The sequence below is a fragment of the Bombina bombina genome, chromosome 4, assembly GCF_027579735.1.
Source record: "Bombina bombina isolate aBomBom1 chromosome 4, aBomBom1.pri, whole genome shotgun sequence".
Lineage (NCBI taxonomy): Eukaryota > Metazoa > Chordata > Amphibia > Anura > Bombinatoridae > Bombina > Bombina bombina.
Window position 1 is genome coordinate 269,820,737 of NC_069502.1, and position 22,483 is coordinate 269,843,219.

General features: G+C 38.8%; 1 long non-coding RNA gene across 1 annotated transcript in view; it reads right to left on the reverse strand.

The window, feature by feature from the left end:
- LOC128655344 (uncharacterized) overlaps positions 1–11,307 on the reverse strand; it is a 74,377-nt gene extending 63,070 nt beyond the window's left edge. Inside the window, exon 1 of the long non-coding RNA XR_008401763.1 lies at positions 11,250–11,307. This is a non-coding gene — a long non-coding RNA (uncharacterized LOC128655344). The remainder of the gene's footprint in view (positions 1–11,249) is intronic.
- Between the last annotated feature and the right edge of the window lie 11,176 nt (positions 11,308–22,483).

The following is a 22,483-nucleotide window of genomic DNA, read 5'->3' on the forward strand; positions in this document are numbered from 1 at the left end:
AAATGTTGAGGCATTACCACAGGATTTATGAACTATTACCATAGAATATTGAAGCATTTCTACAGGGTTTATGAGCTATTGCTGTAGAATGTTGAGGCTTTACCATAGGAGGCCGCCTGGATGGATCCTTCAAGGGGGACTTCAATAACTGTAAGTGGATCGTCGGGGGTTAGTGTTAGCTTTATTTAAGGGTTTTTGGTGTGGGTTTTATTTTTAGATTAGGGACTGGGCATGCAAAAGAGCTAAATGCCCTTTTAAGGGCAATGCCCATACAAATGGGGCAATGGGGAGCTTAGTTTTTTTTTTAGATAGTTATTTTATTTGGGGGGGGGGTGGGTTTTACTGTTGGGGGGTGTCTTATTTTTTCGTAATTTAGTGTTTGTTTTTTGTAATTTAGTTATTTTTTATTTTTTGTAATTAGATACTTTTTTGGCATGGGCCAAAACGCTGCTTTTTCAATCATAACGCAAAATTCGTAATCTAGCTGTACGTTAGCTCTGCATTTTGCAGAGGTAATGCTGTGTACTTTTCACCTAAAATAGGAGACTTGCAGGGGAATTGCATGCAGCATTAACTATGCATTGTGCAGGGCTAACGCAGACTTGCAGGAGATACTCACTGGGTTTGGCCCTTGCTAATGCATAGTTAATGAAATATTTCAAATCACCTACAATTCACCTGCAATTCATCTAGACTAGTGTCCTAGGGTTGCATTTATTAAGCAGTGGATGCTGCTTCAGAGGCCGATCATTACCGGCTCGCCTGAAAAGTTAAGAAGCAGGGGTCATAAAACCGCTGCTCCTTAACCTGTCCACTACCTTTTAGGAGATATTTGTTGTACTTGTTACTGTTACCCTACAAAAATATGTTTTAAAAATATATTTTGTAAGTCTTTCAAATTTCAAGATGATAACCCTAACCCAAATTTTCTGATATTTGCCCTTCACTTAGTAATAACAGAGCACGCAAATGTTCGCGGGTAGAACACGTTAGGTGCAATGCAAATGCGACCTCACGTTTGCATTGCACGGAAGCTTTGTGATCACAAGAGCGCACTTCTATAGGCTCTAATGGGAGCCTGGTCCTTATGCTGTCAGTGTCCCTGCTGAAGGCCACTTTTAATAAAAAAAAAATCCAAACTCAAAGTGCCTTAAAGAAATTCCTCCACATTGTGTAACAAAACTACTAATAATCTCCTGTGAAACATTCAATTTCCAACCCTTTAGACAACCCTAGCCTCAGTCTCTGACAAAATAATGATTAAAGGGACATGAAACCTAGATTATTTGTTGCTTCTGAGCTTACATTGTGCTCACACCCATGGGTTGTGCACAACACAGCACTAATTGGCTAAAATGCATGTCAATAGATCATGAATAGTCATGTGATCAGGGGCTTAACCCTTTAATGACCAAGGACGTGCAGGGTACGTCCTACAAAAACTGGTAGTTAATGATCAAGGATGTACCCTGCACGTCCTAAGGGGTTTCAAGCAGTGGAAGCGATCGTGATCACTTCCAGCTGCTTTCAGGGTATTACAGCGATGCCTCAATATTGAGGCATCGTGCAATACCCTTTTTAAGCACAACGATGCAGAGTGGGCTACTCTGTGGCCCTCTGTACATCGGCCAGCGTTGGTGCTGATCGTTGGTGGCGTGAGAGGGATACGAGGGAGGCATTTGGTATTTCTAAACTCAGGACAAAATTTAGAAACTATTTAGCATGGTTGTTTTTTGGTGGTTGTAGATATGTAATAGGTTTTGGGGATCAAAGTTAGAAAAAGTATTTTTGTTTTTTTTCAATTTTGTCATCATATTTGATAATTTTTTTATAGTAAATTATATGATATGATGAAAATAATGGTATATTTAGAAAGTCAAGTTAATGGCGAGAAAAAAGTATAAAATATGTGTAGGTACAATAAATGAGTAAGAGGAAAATTACAGCTAAACACAAACACTGCAGAAATGTAAAAATAGCCCTGGTCCTTAACAGTAAGAAAATTAAAAAATGGTCTGGTCACTAAAGGGTTAAAGGGACAGTCTAGTAAAAAATAAACGTTCATGATTCAGATAGGGCATGTCATTTTAAACAACTTTCCATTTTACTTTTATCATCAAGTTTGCTTTTTTCTCTTCGTATTCTTAGTTGACAGCTAAACTTAGGTAGGTCATATGCTAATTTCTTAACTTTTAAAGGCTGCCTCTTATCTGAATGCATTTTGACAATTTTACTTTCAACTCGTAATATATGATCGACTTCTGACGTGCGCAAAAAGCTACGATAAAGCCCTTTTCATTTGTGTGCAACAGTTAATACACCACTTGTAATATAGCCCTTAATGGGCACATCACCCAGCTGATTTTACTGATCACACTGCTAAAAATCAGTATTAAGCTAAAATTAAATATAATTATTGTTTAATTCACTAATTATTAAAGGAATAGGAAAGTCAAAATTAAACTTGCATGATTTTGCCAGAGCATGTAATTTTAAGACACTTTTAAATTAACTTATGTTATCAAATGTGTTTTGTTCTTTTGGTATCCCTTGTTGAAAAATAATATGAACATATCCTACACCAGTGGGAGCTGCTGCTATTTGGTGCCTGCACAAATTTGTCTTTTGTCATAGGCTGACTAGATGTGTTCATCTTGATGCCAGTAGTGCAATGCTATTCCTTCAGCAAAGTATAACAAGAGAATGAAGCAAATTTGATGATGGAAGTAAATTGGAAAGTTGTTTAAAATTGTATGTTCTACCCAAATCATGAAAGAAAATGTTGGGGTTTCCTGTTGCTTTAAGTCATTCTTGAGAATTCTTCAGTCATTCTTGCAGTTATGATTTCGTTGTTGTTTACTTTTCAGGTGCTGTTGATTGTTGGGTCAGCACACATTCCTACATCAACTGAGTTAGATAGGCAGCAGCTATTAAGGACATTGGCAGTGTTCTCCACAAAAAGAATTGCCAGCCAATATGCATTATAAAGTATTGTAGGGTTACAGTAAAACTTTGCAATATTATAACATTTTCTGTTATTTATAAATGTTGCTTAAGATAACCAAAGCACAAATTAATTACATCATTTAACTTAAAGGGACAGTCTAGGCCAAAATAAACTTTCATGATTCAGATAGAGCATATAATTTTAACAATTTTCCAATTTACTTTTATCACCAATTTTGCTTTGTTCTCTTGGTATTCTTAGTTGAAAGCTTAACCTAGGAGGTTCATATGCTAATTTCTTAGACCTTGAAGGCCACCTCTTTTCAGAATGCATTTTAACAGTTTTTCACCACTAGAGGGCGTTAGTTCATGTATTTCATATAGATAATGTCCCAATAGCTTCTATTGCACCCAGTAGCAGAGAGACACAGGACTCAACAGAGTAAATTAAATACCTGTTTATTGTAGTATACTGCAAAGGTTAAACACACCATCATTGACAGTTAAATCCAACAGGAAAAGGCTGTAGCAGCATATGACAGGCAGCAGAAAGGAAAAAATTTCAGGGTCAGACGCGTTTCCTCATGTTAATGCATGATAATCTTCAGTGACCATGCCTACTACCCACAATGCACTGCCTTATAAACCTGTAAACTGGTCACTCCCAGCGATTAAATTTCCAATCAAGGTAAAAGTTTACCTATAAGGCAGGGTAATGTGGGCAAGGCTTAAAGGGGACTTAAATTGTCAAAATGGAACATCAATATAAATAAATTATATATATATTTTATCCATATATATAAAATGAAAAAATAAATTTATATTGATAAAAAAACTGAAAAAATAAATATGAAAATAAAAAATAATAATTTTTGAAATATATATATATATGCATAAATTTTAAATAAGCTATATGAGAAAATATATAATTAAATTAATAAAGTCCCATTAGCAAAAAGCATATAGATGTAGTGTAAAAACTACTTAAAAATAAGTGAGTTAAAAAATATATACTATAGTATATAGTATAACTTAACATCCCAATCAAAATTTAAACCTGCTGGCACCCTGGTGTCCAACTGAAAAATCCAATACACTTCTCTTTTACTGAGAACAATGCCTCTATTGCCACCTCTTGGGTGTCTGGGAATCAGTTGGATAGTCTGAAATGTCAGCAGTGAACTGTCAGAATTATGTTGTTTTTTGAAGTGCAGGGAAATGGGTGTAGTAGACTCCGGATCTTCAATTGATCGTAAATGCTCAAGAAAGCGATCCTTTACAGCACGCGTCGTTTGACCTACGTACTGTTTCAAACACCCCCTGCAGGTCAAAAGGTATATGACATAGCAAGAATTGCACGTCATATGTTCACGAATCTCAAAATTCTTGTTATTCTTGGTAGATACAAAATTGGTTCCAAAACAAGCATAAGCACATGACTTACACCTTCTACTACCACACTTGAAAAATCCAGTTTTTATAGAGAGCCAATTACTTTGTGACTGTAGCCGTGGCAACATAGAAGGGGATAATATGTTCCCTAATGTTTGTGCCTTACGAGACACAAAACAAACTCCCTCTTTGACAATTTCTGCCAAACTGTCATCCGTGGTCAGTATTGGAAGTGCTTTCCTAATAATGTTGCAAATCCTACCATATTCTAAACTGTAGGAAGTGATAAATTTAAGTTTGTTAAATTTATTAACTTCTTGTGATCTCTTGGGCAAAAACAGATCCTTTCTGTCCAAAAGATCAACTTCTTTCTTTGTTTCATCCAAGGCTGTGCGTGGATACCCTCTCTGGACTAATCTCTCAGTCAAGTCACTGGAATGTCTTTGATAACTCTTAAGACTAGTACAATTTCGTTTAACCCTAATGTACTAACTTTTTGGGATAGAATTGATGGCATGTTTGGGATGACACGATTTGGCATTTAAAATGGTGTTCCCAGCAATAGGTTTACGGAACAATTCAACATCAATGCAAGATTTCTGAACGTTAGAATGTAATTCAACATCCAAAAAAGGAATTGAGTGTTTACTGCTTTCCATGGTAAATTTTAGATTTAAGGAATTGTTCTGTAAATAGGCTAAAAATGGTTCAAGGAGGTCTGTTGGACCCTTCCAAATCAACAAAATATCGTCGATGTAGCGACCAAAAAAATGTATATATTCTCTGAAGGGGTTCACATCTCCATAGACGTGAGACAGCTCCCACCAACCCAAGTACAGTTTGGCATAGGAGGGGGCAAACTTGGCCCCCATCGCTGTCCCACGCCTCTGGAGATAGTAATCCCCCTCAAAAAAAAATAGTTGTGGGTCAACAGATAATCAACAGAAGCCTCAATGAACCACTTAATAGCATCATCATAAGTAGAAAATGTATCCAAAAAGAATTTAATGGCCAAACCACCTTTGTCATGAGTGATACAAGTATATAAGGAGACCACGTCAATTGTAACAAAGGTAAATTCTTCTTGCCATACTATCATATAGATAACACTGTGCTCGTGCACGTGAAGTTATCTGGGAGCAGGCACTGATTGGCTAAACTGCAAGTCTGTCAAAAGAACTGAAATAAGGGGGCAGTTTGCAGAGGCATAGATGCAAGATAACCACAGAGGTTAAAAGTATATTAATATAACTGTGTTGGTTATGCAAAACTGGGGAATGGGTAATAAAGGGATTATCTATCTTTTAAAACAATAACAATTCTGGTGTAGACTGTCCCTTTAAACCTTCCTGAGGCCTACCTCTCAATTACCTTTATCCTTTCATCCATGATTTTCATTCTAGATTCAGTAGTGGCCCCAATACTAAACGAGAGACTCAAACTAGGCAGGAAAAGCCTAATAAATTCAAATCCATACTAAAAACTGAAATAAATTGGTAGTAAGATTCCTTATTTGCATGAATTAAAATAGGCCCCATGACAACCGGATGCTTTTCTGAAAACCTTGCTACAACTGAAACCGGGGCAAAAGCCACCACCACTAGCACAAACACACTGCCAAATCACACCTAATAGTTTCAGATCGGTGCAAATAAATTACATTTTCCTCCACTACATCAGAGAACTTTTTGTCTCTACTACCCCTCTTATTTGCCCTAACCAACTCTGTAATACTGTAAAAAATTGGAATCTCCAACTTCCTGTACATTATAAATTCCACCAGGAAGGACAATACCCCATACCCACCGTCCATTGCATCCTGATCAACTATGGGAAAGCACAATTGGATTAAAGGGACAGGAAACCCCAAATTTTCCTTTTATAATTTTGATAGAACATACAATTTTAAATAACTTTCCAATTTACTTTTCATTTTTTTTTCAAATTTGATTCATTATTTTGTTAGCCTTTGCTGAAGGAGCAACATTGCATTACTTGCAGCTAGATTAGCTATCCAATCACAAGAGACAAATGTATGCAGACACCAGTCAACATCTAGCTTACACTAGTGTAGGATATGTGCATATTATTTTTCAACAAGGGATACCAAGAGAACGAAGCATAATTGAAAATAGAAGTGAAGTTAAAGGTGTCTTAAAATGACATGCTCTATCTGAATCATTCAAGTTTAGTTTTGACTTTCCTATCCCTTTAACACCACCAAAACAGATCCTACCTTTCCTTGTCCTGCAGCCCCAACAACTACCAAACACCTATACTCACAAGAGCAGCCAATTGCATGTCCTGTCTGGTGCCACCCCTGTCCTGCTGCTAAACTAACAACTAATTGCCGACAGCTTCATTCTCTCTTCTATTCCATGCTTGGGAAACTACAATTCCCAATATGCTGGAGCTAAGAAGGACCAAAATATATGTGCATGGCTTTTTAAGGAGGGGACCTAAAAGGAAGAATCATCCATGATACAGACCCAGGAAACAGTATACATTGAACAAGATACCAAATTTCCTGACACCAACTAAAAAAGGTGATTTTTTGTTTTTAACACAGAGACACCAACTTACCCCAATACAATGTAAAAAGGAGCCTTTTATGAGAGATTCTAATATTAACACCAATGAAAAAAGTGGGGGCTTTGGGTTTTAAAAAATGATATAGCCACTGACAACAATGGAACAAGAGGGGCTTTTAGTTGTAAAGTTATACTTTGAAACCAATGAAAAAAAGAGGTGTTTTATTTTTTAGAAATATACCTGCTAACACCAATGAATAAAGAGGGTCTTTACCTATTTACACCAATGAAAATAAATGGCTAATTTGTAAAATTGCTGCACTGAGATCTGTTATTTGGTTTCCTGTAGAATTATGGTCCAACACAATTTAGCCATCCCTGATATAGAATATATAATCAATATTTCAGCCTGTAAATAGGAAACAAACATCAATATTTATCTGCTCTTAGTTTATTGCAAGTCATTGGTACTCGAGTGCTGTACTGGTTCGAGAGTCACGTAAAAAAACACTTTGGATGGAATTAAAGGCACATGAAAGTCAAGGCCATGATTCAGATATCACATAATAATAATTGTAATTATTTACTGTCCCTTTAATCCTTTTGCATCTCTATGTGCAAGTAATAATGCAGTAAAAAAATGCTCTAACATATTCTTTTTTTATAATTTTTATGTCCCTTTAATACATCTTGGCATTGAATTATTAGATTTCCTTGAAGTCTGCAAGCTGACAGATGCCCCCTCTTTAGGAATCTTTCTAATGCACTGTTGAGAAGCACAATGTACCAAAAATACAACTATCATGAGATAATGCATTTTCTTATTGCACTATTGCCGCTTATTAAAGGGACACTAAACCCAAAATATTTCTTTCATGATTCAGATAGAGAATACAATTTTATACATTCCAATTTAGTTCCATTATCAAATTTGCTTCATTCTTTAGAAATCCTTTGCTGAAGAAATAGCAATGCACAGAGGTGAGCCAATCACACAAGGCATCTATGTGCAGCCACCAATCAGCAGCTACTAAGCCTATCTAGATATGCTTTTCAGCAAAGGATATCAATAGAATGAAGCAAAATAGAAAACATACGTAAATTAGAAAGTTGTTTAAAATTGCATACTCTTTCTAAACCATGAAAGAAAACATGTCGGTTTCATATCCCTTTAAAGTGGATACCCACACTATGGGGCCTATCTATCAAGCTCCGAATTGAGCTTGATGCCCCGTGTTTCTGGCGAACCTGCAGGCTCTCCAGAAACAGCAGTTATGAAGCAGCGGTCACAAAGACTGCTGCTCCATTACCTGTCCGCCTGCTCAGAGCAGGCGGACAGACATCGCCCGAAATCAACCCAATCAAGTACAATCGGGTTGATTGACACCCCCCTGCTGGCGGCCCATTGGCCGCGAGTCTGCAGGGGGCGGCGTTGCACCAGCAGCTCTTGTGAGCTGCTGGTGCAATGCTGAATACGGCGAGCATATCGCTCGCCGTATTCAGCGAGGTCTGGCGGACCTGATCCACACTGTCGGATCCGGTCCGACTGACTTTGATAAATTGGGGCCTATAGCTAAAGTAAGCTCTGAACCAACAATGCATAACTGGCCATGACTGCTGAGCCAACCAGAGGCGGTGTATGTACAGTTAGCCGTGTGCAGCTCAGGATTATCAGTGTATTGCCCCTCTGGAGCTGATATAGGGCCCCATGATCTAAACTTTGCCAGATCAGACTTGGTTTTTAACTCTGACCCTTTGCAGGGGCTGCCCTGGTGGAATTATCATTTAAAAAAGGGGCAGTCCCTGCATGTTGCGAAATGTCTCCTATTGAAAGTAATGTAACTCGCTTGAAAGGGACACTTTGTTCCATAGAGCGAATCTTGCAGTGAGCAAGGGGTGCACTTTAAAAATGAAATCCTGCAGCAAATATAGATTACATTATGCTGCTTTCTGTGTATAGCATCTTACACTCGCCTATATTTTCCTAAGCATGTGTTTTTCTATTAGGGTTATACGAATTTTGAGTGTTTTGAGAAAAGCTTGGCACCTTTTAGTTTGAGAGAAAAAGCTGTGAGATCTGCAGTGTAAAAATCTTTACAGAAAAAGTTTATTTAATAATCTTGTCTGCCCTTTAGATCATTGGGCCCTTAGGGCTAGATTTATTAAAGCCCTACGGCTGCAAGTTCTCACAAGAACTTGCTCTCCGTAATTTATCAAGCAGCGGTCACCAGACCGCCGCTTCCCTAACCTCTTCGCCACCTCTAAGGTGGCGAAATTCAATCTCCTTGGTCTAGTCAGACCGAGGAGATTGACAGCTCCTTGCCGCGCTTGATTGGCTGTGCGCGGGCAGGGGGCGGGATTCCACGCGAGCGCAAAATTGCGCTTGTGTGCAATGGCGAATACCTGTGGGTAATTTTGCCCTGCCACAGGCGAGCTGAGGCATACAGGGGCACGTATACACGCCCCTGTCCACCTCAGCTTTAATAAATCTAGCCCTTAGTGACAGTTAAAGAGAGAACCAACACCAGACTTTATTACCCATTCCCCAGTTTTGCATAACCAACACTCTTATAATAATACATGTTTTACCTCTGTATTTACCTTGTATCTAAAGAATCTGCAAACTGCCCCCTTATTTCAGTTCTTTTACAGACTTGTATTTTAGCCAATCAGTGCTCACTCCTAGGTAACTTCACGTGCGTGAGCTCAATGTTATCTATATGAAACACATGAACTAACGCCCTCTAGTGGTGAAAAACTGTCAAAATACATTAATTGTCTTCAAGGTCTAAAAAATGAGCATATGAACCTCCTAGGTTTAGCTTTCAACTAAGAATACCAAGAGAACAAAGCAAAATTGGGGATAAAAGTAAATTGGAAAGTTGTTTAAAATTACATGCCATATTTGAATCATGAAAGTTTATTTTGGACTCAACTGTCTCTTTAAACCTATGTGTGCCGTGTAGGTAAACAATACAATAAGAAAATGCTCTAAAGCATTAGATTGCTTTCTTATTGCTTCATTATGTCCCCTAACATTACATGGTAGTTGGATGGGTTTGTGGAGCATGTAGTGAGTTCCATGTGAGGTACCTTTGACTGCATTCACTTACCCCTCCCCTACCACTGTCTTCCCTACAAGGTGCTTGCTATATAATAAAACATGCCATATACTGTATATAGTAAGAAGTCAACATTGAAAAAAAATTATTCTGGGGACACTTTGCAGCAGAGCAAGCAGGTTACCGGAGTACTGACAACCTACTGTTCAGCTGCTCCACCCACTCATTTCTGCAATCAAAACACACCCATTTGACAATGATAGTATAATTTAGACATATCCATATCTTATTATACAGATTACAGCAAAAAAGCTCTTACACCTACCCTATAATATTGACAATACCAGACTCTGGAACACATTCTGGGCATATGGTTATTGTTACAACATAGCATCACAATTAGGCAGACAAATATGTGAACTCATTTAATTATAATAGCAATATTCTAGTAAGAGTTAACTATATTTAAATAATACACTATGGGCCAGATTGTGAGTGGAGTTCAAACGTTTGCACGCAAGCAATAAGGGGTTTAAAGAATAAAAAATAATTCCTTTACTTTAATTGTACAAGTAAATAGAAAACAGTCTGCATCACTAGTCAAAATGAATTAAAGTGTCTAATTTAAATAAATAATACATGTGCACATATATTTACAAAACTTTTACTATTAACAGTCATTAATTCTTCCAAAAGGCCATAAAAATAGAAGCATTTTTGCACTATTGCAGTAAAGTTGTAATGAAACATAAACCCTCTCCTAATCAATTATTTGTAACTGTCCAGCTCTTATATATTACCACTCCCCTATATAATACACTATTGCAGGGCTCGGCTGAGTGTTTAAAGACACCCATAACTGAAGTTACACAAAACTACCTTAGATCTACTGTCGTAATAGCCAGCAGCAATTCGTCCTAAGTTACCCTGGACTCCAAATGACACTCTGAGGGCAGAAGTGCAGGGCAGGAGCTAGGCTGCAGTGTGTCAAATTACTATAAACAGGAGGAGAGACACAGCAAACACTCAATGCAGCTGATCTTATGTGATTATGTACAGGACCGGACTGGGTGAGCTGTTGGGGGAAAATATATTTTTGTATTATTTAGTCTGACAACAATTTTCATATTTTTGCACTGTGTGTAGGAAGTGGTGTATGTTTAAAACTCATGCTAAAATCAGTAAGCTGTAGATTATATGAGTGCTAAAATTTGAAGATTACTATCAGAGTAAATAATGCAAAGAAGCAAACAATTATCTACAGTAGTAGCCTAGTAACCCCCCACCTCTTTTACAAGAAATCGGCACAACTCCTTACCTATAGTGGAAGAGTTGTTTGTAAGTGTTTTTTTCTTCTGATTTGTAGCAGTTTAAACATTGAACACTCAGAGAGGGTGCAGCAAGGAGTCCCTGTCTAGACCTGCCCTGAGTTATCAAGCAGAGCCTCACCAGCAGCCCCTCGCCATTAAAGGGACAGTCTACCATAGAATTGTTATTATTTTAAAAGACAGATAATCCCTTTATTACCCATTCCCCAGTTTTGCATAACCAACACAGTTATATTAATACACTTTTTACCTCTGTGATTACCTTGTATCTAGGAACCTTCTTCCAGCCCCCTGATCACATGACTGTGACTGTTTATTATCTATTGTCTTAAATTTAGCATTGTTTTGTGCTAGATCTTAAATAACCACCTGTGCCTGAACACAGTGTCATCTATATGGCTCATGTGTACTTTCTGTCTCTTTGTGTTGAAAAGAGATTTAAAAAGCATGTGATAAGAGGCAGCCCTCAAAGGCTTAGAAATTAGCATATGAGCCTACCTATGTTTAGTTTAATACCAAGAGAAAAAAGCAAATTTGATGACAAAAGTAAATTGGAAAGTTGATTAAAATTAAAAGTCCTATCTGAATAATGAAAGTTTAATTTATACTAGACTGTCCCTTTAATTTGTGTCACACATGCCCCAGCTTAGCTGCAGTCATCCAAATCTCCTGGATGGGACATTTCCAGGGACATAAAGCAAAATCCAGGCACTGTCCCTGGAAATCAAGGACTGTTGTCAACTGTGTCTGAAGTTATATTGCTCGCCTCCAGTTGTGTAACATAGATCAATGCAGGTTACAACAATGCTGTGTCACCAACTTCACCACAAACTGTAATACTGGTGAATATAAAAATAATAATAATAATTATAATAATAATAGAATGTTTCATTCAAGCAATAGAAACACATGACTGTGCTACAGAAAACATTCACTTTTTATTCAGGCAATGTATTTTTTAGGTAGCACACATTTAACTGCATAGTAGAAAATCTGGAAGTTTTCTACCATTGAAGAAAGTTATTTTTAAGGCAATGTTTCTTTTTGCTAAACTACTTTACAACTTCCTTGAGAGCATCTGGCTAAATCTTTAGAATCCAAATTCTTCTCATTCATCTCATTATTTTATATTGATGACAGCAGACAAAAGCCTTGTTGATATCAGCTCATCTAAGCACTTCTGAGCCAGAAACACAGAGCTCTGTTTTCCTGTCCTTTGCACAATGCAACTTGTGAAAAAAAGAAAGGGAAAACAAGAACAAAAGAAAGGGGGGGGGGGGGGGCAAATGTAGCAGATCATTTGAAGCAAGGGTTAATGCAAGTTAAGTCTTGTACATAGAGTGTGACCTAGTAATAACTCATCTGGGATTGAATATAGTCTGCTTCATGATGTAATACTCCAGCAATGCTGCATATGACTGCATGATATTATTGATACATACATTGCAAGCTGTGTATTAAGACCTTATTAAAATAACAGCACAGTGGATGTAAAACACTGTAACATACATTTTGATACTAGCTGCAGATAAATACCAGAGGCTATTCATTCTATGTTCTTATTGTAAAGATTATCTTAATTAATCCTTTAGGATATTCATATGCATATTAGAGATAGTTGACCACATTTGAAGAAAAAATATTAGAAAAACTTTCCATCAGAGCAATCAAGAAAACAGGTTATGGGTGTATTGGCCACACTCACTGACTGTTTTCATAGCTCCACCCACTCTGTTCTGCCACAAAACATGTCAAGTAAATTGCACACAGTATACAAACATATTACATATTGTAAATATTGTATGTTTGCACCACAGAGAGTGCTAAATATATCTATTGGTACAGAAAAAGGGAGGATACTGAAATGCTGTAATAATATCTGTCATGAGATGCAGGACACAGCATAGAAGGTACAACGTGATTTTATAGCATAGAAGTAAACAGCTTGTACAACACATCTAACTTAAAAACTGCGACATAGACTATAACGGCTATAAGCCACGCCCCAATCCGGTGATGTCACCTCCAACTCTCATCACATATTCCCCTTTTTCAAAGGACAAAGCATACATTTAGAATACAAAAAATAAAAAGGTATAGATAATTTATATGAACAACAAGAAATACAATCCTGACTTGAAAATTGATGTAGACTACCCTAGTCCACAGTGACCATGTTATTATTCTGCCCATTCTTCTGGTCACTGCTCTAACTACAGTGCTAATCCCGGTAGTGGGCTGGAAGTTTCACAACTCTTCCACTTGATGTCATTTTACATGAACTGTCCTCTGATACAGAAGAAGGTAATTGAGAGTCTGCTGGAAGCAAAGAAGTATCCCTGCTGTGGTCTTGCTGAGAGGAAGGTACCACCGGCTGTGGCTCTGAGGCATTGAGTCCCAAACTCTCAGGTACTTCGATTTCAACGTGTGACTCTCTCCTTCAGTAAGGACTACATAAGACCTTGGTTCTGGAGAGTATCCTATTACCGTAGCAGGTGTCTTCCATTTCTTCTCATCATCCAGGTTAACTTTGACATTTTTGCCCACATTCAGCTCCTGCAAGGGCCTCACTGTTGTAGAAGAATCGGTAGCCCCATTTTGCCTCTTCATCCCTCCTAAGGACCTTGTCCCGAGGAATAGAGTGGACTGACTGGAAAACACCCACAGAGGGTAGGAGGGTAGTGTAGTGTGGATCTGTCATCCTAGCATCAACTGTGCCGGGTTAAAGATTGTGGCTTGGATGGGAGTCATCCTATAGGCCAAGATAGCTAGGTATGGCTCAGATTACTTCAAAATGAACTTTGTTGTTTGAACTGTCCTTTCAGCCATTCCATTGGCCTGCAGGTAATGTGGACTTGATGTAGAATGGACAAAATCATATTCATTGCTGAAAGAACTGAACTCCATGGAAGCAAACTGCATTCAGTTATCACTCACTAACTTCATTTGTATGTCCCACCGGGCGAACAAGCTCTTGAGACGAGTGATAACAGCTTGACTGGTGATCTCATTCAAGGGTGCAATCTCCAAATACCTGGAATAGTAGTCAATCACGACTAGGTAATTTTTCCCATGCAGTTCGCACAAATCTGCAGCTATTTTCTCACACGGGCCTGCAGGCAGCGGGGTAGAAATCAATGGCTCCCTTCTCTGAGTAGGCCGGCGTTCCCAACAAAAGGCACATTTTGACACATGGCTTGCAATATCGGAACTGATCAGAGGCCACCATACCACCGTAGCAGCCCTTTCTCTGCACTTTGTTATGCCCAAGTGGCCATCATAAATCCTGCTTAACATCTCTTGTTGCATGCTAACAGGAATGACAATGCAATCTTGGAACAGCACTAACCCATCCAGCTCTGTGAGCTGTGACCTCTCTGACTGGTAAGAACTTAAAGACATCCAGGGTGCCCGGCTCTCGGGCCAACCTTCTTTTATGTACTTAGTAACTTCTTGAAGATCTGTATCTAAAGTGTCTCCTCTCTAGCGCTAAGTTTCCTGACAAAATTGATTTGGATGCCAGAACTGAATCCACATACACCTTCACATCTAATTCCGTTGAAGATTCTTCAGCAGCAGCCAATGGGAGCCTGGAAAGTGTATCTGCCACTTCCAGTTGTTTCCCCGGCACATGCACTGCCTGAACGTTGAACCTGAGCAGCCTCATCAGAAGTCTCTGGCATCTTAGGGGTGTTTTGTTAATATCATAGGAGTTGATTAGAGGGACTAGCGGTTTATGGTCAGTCTCCAGACTAAATTTCTCCAAACCCACTAGGTAACGCTGGAAGGGCTCACATGCCCAAACTGCAGCTAGGCACTCTTTCTCAATCTGGGTGTATTTCTTCTCAGCAGCCATCAGTATATGGGAACAGTGGGCCATGGGCTGTAGTTTGTTTTCATTCAGCTGTGTGAGGGCGGCCTTAGTCCATAACTGCTCACATCAGCACTAACCACAGTCTTTTTAGAAGGGTCATAGAACCCTAACACTGGGGCAGACCCCAGCAAGGACTTGACCTGTACAAAAGCTTCTTCCTGTGGAGGACCCCAGACCCAGGCAACATCTTTCTTCAACAACTCGGTGATAGGGTGTAGTACTGTGGATTAATCTGGAAGGAACCTGCCCACATAATTAACAAGGCTCAATATTTGTCTCAGCTAGTGTACATCAGAAGGACTTTTCATTTGTTCAATAGCAAGGGTTTTATCAGGGTCCGGCTTGATGCCATCTCCATTGATGATATGCCCAAAGTAACATAACTCAGATTTTCTAAAATGGCATTTCTCTTTATTTAATTTCAGCCCGGACTCTCTAATGGTCTGCAGCACATAGCTCAATCGCTGATCATGTTCTTCTAATGTAGACCCATAAACTAAAATGTCGTCCATGACAACTGCCATGCCCTCGTGGTCCCTTAGGAGGGAACTCATCTTTCTTTGAAAGATTTCAGGAGCAGAAGATATCCCAAAGGGGAGTCTACAGAAGCAAAACTGACCTACCGGTGTAATGAAGGTAGTCAGTTTGCGGCACTGTGTATCTAGAGGTATCTGCCAAAAGCCACTGGAAGCATCCAGTGTAGAGAAGCACTTTGCCCCAGCCAGTTTCGGAGCTATGTCTTCATGCGTCGGCAGCACATATCTCTCTCTCTTCACCACCTCATTCAGCCTTTTCAAATCTACACAGATGCGTAGCTTTCCGTTTTTCTTTGCAACAGGCACAGTGGGGGCACACCAGTCAGTTGCTTCAACAACCTCTTCAATAACTCCCATATTCTTCATACGCAGAAGTTCCTTCTCCACTTTAGGCATGAGCAGGAATGGAATTCTACGAGGAGTGGTAATGCTGTATGGGACTGCATCACTTTTAAGTGATATTCGGACTGGGTTGGAATTCGGTAGGCCCAATTCACCAAACGTGTCTTCCGAAATCTCATTCACTCTGGGGACAAGGCCCAAACCACAGGCTGCTTTCCTGCTCAATAGGTTGTTAACACACTGACCTCTAATTTCCTCTGCTTGTACTCGCAGCTAGCAAGAGATTTCCCTGCACAATCGATGCAGCCACCAGGACTATGAACGTTTCATTGTAACTTTCGCCAGCTGAGGCTGTCAAGCCAGTTTTATGAATGCTGCAAGGGACATTAAAGTGATGTCTGCTCCCGTGTCAAGAAGGCAATCTTGGCTCCAATTACAATAAGGGTAACCAGCCAATCTTCATCTGAACCAGACCATTTACACGCCACTTCAAAATGGCCCATTCGGTTACACTTTCTACATCTTTTATCTTTAGCGGGGCATATTACATTCTGATCATGGTTATGCTTATACCACGTGCAGAGAGCCTTCTGCGCCCATCCGCTTCTGGGCCTATCTGTTGCCCTTGGTCTACCACTCACACTGTGCCTTTCACCTGCAGCTCTCCTGAACTGCTGCACTTTATCCACAATACTCTCAGACCTCAAATCAACACTTTGCTTTTTTACCAGTTCACTCTGGCGGGCCATCCTAATAGCCCCATCTAACTTTAATTAAGCCTCCAACTGTAGCTTCAGTGAGACCTCAGCATTTGCAATTCCTATGGCTATTCTGACTCTGATTTACTCTTCTTTAGCAACACCAAACTCACAGAATTCAGCTAGTTCATACAGACTCCACAGATTCTCCCACACGCTGAGCACGTTTATGAAAACAAGCCCTCTCATGAATCACATTTCTTTTGGGAAAAAAGTGAGCACTGAGTTTGTTCATGACTATTTCAAAGTCAAACTCTTCCCATTCTTGGAATGTAAAGGCATTAAACACTGGCTCCACATCTTTCCTCATAGAGTGTAAAAGTGTAAAAGAGATTTAACTTGTACTTCACCACTCTTCTTGTCCAGCTTGGAAGCAATCCTGAAGCGTTGAAACCACTGATGCCATGTGGGCCAAGCTGCAGGCTGAGAGAAATGAAAAGGCTCAGGTGGGGTAAACTTCAACATGGTCACTACTCAGGAAACAGAATCGCAGGCAAGTACTTCTGACAGCATGTCATGAGATGCAGGACACAGCATAGAAGGTACAAATGCTCAGGGCCGGAATGGGAAATCAGATCGGCCCTGGAAATTTGTATAGACTGGCCCAGCCCGCCCTCTCCAGCCCTGCCCCCTCTAGCCCAGCCCAGCCAACTATTCCCTTGGGATCCTGTCAGTCTGTGTGCTCTGTGCAGTCTGCAGCCTCCTCTATGTGGGTAGAGGGGTAGCTGGAGCAGAACATATAGCTGGTATATTAACCATATTAGTTCCTAACACATAATGAGTGCATAATAGTGCATGTGGGAGGGAAAAGGCCACTTCACGTTAACACACAGACGGTGAAGGGGGGCATGTATAAAGCAAACAGTGCAGGGAGCTTCTCAAGCAAGCCAGCAACCAGCATCCTGCAACACTTAGCCTTTATACAAATGATTGTGGTTCAATTAAGTCTGCAACATTCCATAATCAATCATCAGTTATGTCAATGCAAAGCCCCCCTGCCAAATACTAATGCGAAACCTCTACTGCCAAATGCCAGCGTTCAGCACTCACCTACACAAAGTCAATGCTCACCTTTCACCTACAAACATACACCAATGCTCAGCACTTGACCCATCAACTAATGCTCAGCAGTGGCGAACCCTCAAATCCCGCAGGATCTCCCTCAACATATACTGCTGCTTTTGGGCAGCAAAATTTTACTCTTCCAGTAATAATGTGTGACTTTCCTGTCCGGCCCCAGAGTTTCCCAACTAGCAGAACCTTACCTGCTCCAGTCCCCATCCTCCATGCTGGTTCAGCATCTCCCAGAAACGGCTCTCTGCGCTATCCTTGCCTAACCATGCTGCTCACTGTCACCGGCCACCCGCATACTCGTTTGCAGCCCCACAGGAGACAACACTGTGACTTCAGGCGTAGTGAGTCAGTCCTGTGACTTGCAGTGAAGTGAATAAATGTTGTGACTTCAGGCAAACTGTGTTGTGGTAGCAAGTCCGTGTGCAGTAGAGAAGCAGAGCTATGATCATTGGTGCGGGCTGCTGGTTTAGGTGCAAGCTTATTTGCATGCTCCATTATCATTGGTCAGAACGCGAGTCATTACGGAGTTATCGCTCCACACACTTCTGCAGCTGCCCCAGCCCAGCCTCTGCCGGCCCACCGGGATTTTTTCCCGGTATCCCGGCGGCCCAATCCGGACCTGACAACCCTATTTTATTGCAGAGCATAGAAGTAAACATCTTGTACAACACATCTAACTTAGTAACTGCGACATAGACTATAACTGCTAAAAGACACGCCCCCATCCGGTGACGTCACCTCCCACTCTTATCACAATATCACTTTGTTATTGTAAACTTATACTCAAACAAAGCAATGATTATACATTCAGCAGTAATTAGCTTCAATCAGTTAGTGTAGCAAACACTGGCAGATAGGTAGTTCACAGTAATCATGGCAGTTACACAGAGGAGGAACTTCATCATTCTTTGACAAACTCTGTAGGCAAATATTGCAGCAGGATCTTGTTGCTAAAGGGTCTTTCTTCTGAAGGAATTAAAAAATGATTGTGAACTAAGTATCTTTCAAGGCCGAGTGCTTACAGTAAAAGTAAGCACAAGCTTTTTTTCCCTTCTTTTTTTCTACTGAAACAAAAATAAATAGATTCAGAAATACCAGGGCCTCTCGCTGCTTGGATGAGGACTTTGCCACCGGGATGAAGATTGAAGAGGCCGTCTGGATGAAGACTTCAGCTGCCTGGATGAAGATTGTTCAAGCGGGACTTCAAAAACTGTAAGTGGATCTTCGGGGTTAGTAATAGTTTTTTTTAAGTGTTTTATGGGTGGGTTTTTATTTTAGAATAGTGTAGGGCAATGGGTAGCTTAGGTTTTTGCTAGAGTTAGGTTTTTATTTTGGGGGGTTGGTTGGGTCGTGGGTTTTACTGTTGGGGTGTCTTTGTATTTTTTTTACAGGTAAAATAGCTGTTTAACTTAGGGCAATGCCCTACAGAAGGCCCTTTTAAGGACTATTGATAGTTTATTGTAGGCTAGTTTTTTTTTTTTATATTAACCAGATAGCCTTGATTTGGCGCCACCTCCCCCCACTTTGTATTTTTGGACATCCCGAATTGATTGCATATGTGGTGAAAAGTGCAATCAGGAGGTTGGCCAATCTGAAACTTACATATCTACAGCTTACACACACTTTGTTTTTCACTAGTTTTTTTTTTTACCTAGGGCTATTAGATTAGGTGTAATTCTTTTTTATTTTTGATAATTTTGTTTGCTATTTTTCGTACTTTAGTGTTTTTTTAATGTGTAGTTTAGTTTAATTTAATTGGTAGTTAGTTTAATTTTAGTTTAATAGTTATAGTAGTTTATGTGTTTAAACAAAAGTTTTTTTAATTTGACAGGTAAGTTTTAATTTAATTTAAGATAGGGAAATTGTAATTTTAATCTAAAGTTAGGGGGCGTTAGGTTTAGGGGTTACTATTTTAATTAGTTTATTGCGATGTGGGGGACTTTCGGTTTAGGGGTTAATAGTTTACTTTAGTATATTTCATTGTGGGGGGCTTGCGGTTTAGGGGTTAATAGGTTTATTATAGTGGCGGCGGTGTAGGGCTTAATAACTTTAGTATAGTGGGGGCGATGTGGGCGGACGGCAGATTAGGGGTTAATGATATTTAAATAGTGTTTTTGCGATGCGGGAGGGCGGCAGTTTAGGGGTTGATAAGTTTATTATAGTGGTGACGATGTTGGGGAGCGGGGAAATAGGGGTTAATAATTTTTTTTAGTGGTGGCGTTGTCGGGACCGTCAGATTAGGGGTTAATAAGTTTAATATAGTGTGCGCGATGCGGGAGGGCCTCGGTTTAGGGGTTAATAGTTAGTTTATGGGTGTTTAGTGCACTTTGTAGCAGTATAGATATGAGTTTTATGTAACAGTTTTTTAGCGTAAAACTCATAACTACTGCTTTTAGATGGCATTATGGATCTTGTCGTTTTATGCTGTAACGCCGTTTTTTTTTAGCCAGAACACAAAACTCGTAATGGCAGCGCTATGGGAAACTCATGAAAAAACGTCATTTTTAAGAGTGCGGTACTGACTAAAAGGCTTGCGGTACACCTATACCGGCAAGACTTGTAATGGCTGCGGTGCTGTTTTAACGCTGAAATTACCATATTTTCATTGTTAAAAGACGAACACACAGACTTGTAATCTAGCTGAATGTGATTAACCCCTAAACCACCAACCAATCACAACGCAATCTACCTAATTAATCTATTAACCCCTAAACCACCAACCCCCAACAACACAAAGTATCAATCTAATCAATAAGCCCCCTAACCTAACAACACCCCCAATTTGCCCAATTAACTACAACTGCATAAAATAAAAAGACTACCTTTAAAAATTACTTAAAATTACCAAAAATAAAAAAAACCTAAGTTTACATGAAAATAAAAAATCTAAATTTACATAAAAATAAAAAAACCTATGATTACATAAAAAAAATCTAAGATTACAGAAAAAAATAAACAAAATTATCCAAAATATTTTTTTTAAACCTAATCGAATACCCTTATAAAAACAAAAAAGCCACCCCAAAATAAAAAAGAAACCTTAAGCTAACAATAAACTATCAATAGCCCTTTTAAGATCTATTTGTAGTATAGTGTCATCTTGGTTTTTTTTTTTATTTTGGGGTGGCTTTTTTTGTTTTATAGGGGTATTAGATTAGGTTTAAAAAAAAATATTTTTGGATAAATTTTTATTTAAACATAGTTTTTTTTATTTTGAGTAAGGGTAGGTTTTGTTTTTTTCTGTAATGATAGGGTAATTTATTTTTTTTGGTAAATGTTTATTATTTTTAAATATAGTTATTTTTTATTTTTTATTTTATATAATGATAGTTTAATTGGGGTTAACTTAGGGGGTGTTAGGTTAGGGGGCATTTCTTAAAAGAGCTAAATGCCCTTTTAAGGACAAGAAAAAGAGGGCAATGGGCAGATTAGTTTTTTTTAGATAGTTTTTGTTTATTTTGTGGGTTGGGGGGTGGGGGTTTATAATGTTAGTGGGTCTTTGTATTTTTTTTTTTAGGAAAAGAGCTGATTTCTTTAGGCCGGGCAATGCCCTACAAAAGGCCCTTTTAAGGGCTATTGGTAATTTATTATAGATTAGTTTTTTGTTTTTTTAAATGGGTATTAGAATAGGAATAATTGTTATGCCCTTTATTTTTGTTTTGTGGGTTTGGGGGGGTGGGGGTTTGTATACTGTTAGGGGGTGTTTGTTTTTCTTTTGTAGGAAAAGAGCTGTTATCTTTAGGGCAATGCCCTACAAAAGGCACTTTAAGATAGATTAGGGTTTTTTTTTTGTTTTTTTTTAAAGGGTATTAGAATAGGAATAATTTTTATTGTTTTGGATAATTTTGTTTGTTATTTTTTGTAATGGTAAGTTTTTTTATTTTTGGTAATTTAAGTGATTTTTATTTTATATAATAGTAGTTTTTATATTTTTGTAATGTTAGGTTTTTGTTGTAAGGCAGCTTAGGTTTTATTTCACAGGTAAGTTTGTATTTATTTTAACTAGGTAGTTAGTAAATAGTTAATAACTATTTACTAACTAATCTAACTAGTTAAAATAAATACAAACTTACCTGTGAAATAAAAATAAAACCTAAGCTAGCTACAATATAACTATTAGTTATATTGTAGCTAACTTAGGTTTTGTTTCACAGGTAAGTTTGTATTTAGTTTTAAATAGGTATTATTTAGTTAATAATTGTAACTTTAATTTAGCTCTATTTTAATTATGTTAAAGTTAGGGGGTGTTTAGGATTAGGGTTACGGTTAGGTTTAGGGTTAGGATTATGGTTAGGTTTAGGGGTTAATATAGTTTAATTTAGGCTTTTGCGATGTGGGGGGCTGGTGGTTTAGGGGGTAATAGGTTTATTTCGTGGTAGTGATGTGGGAGGCCAGAGGTTTAGGGGTTAATAACTTTATTTATGATAGGGATGTCGGGGAGCAGCGGAATAGGGGTTAATAGATTTATTATAGTGTGGGCGATGTTGGGGTGCAGGTGAATAGGGGTTAATAACTTTAGTATAGTGGTGGCAATATATAAAAATAAGTTTATATAGGTGTCGGCGATGTCGGGGGCAGCAGATTAGGGGTGTTTAGACGTGGGGTTTATGTTAGGGTGTTAGGACAATGGGGATAGGATT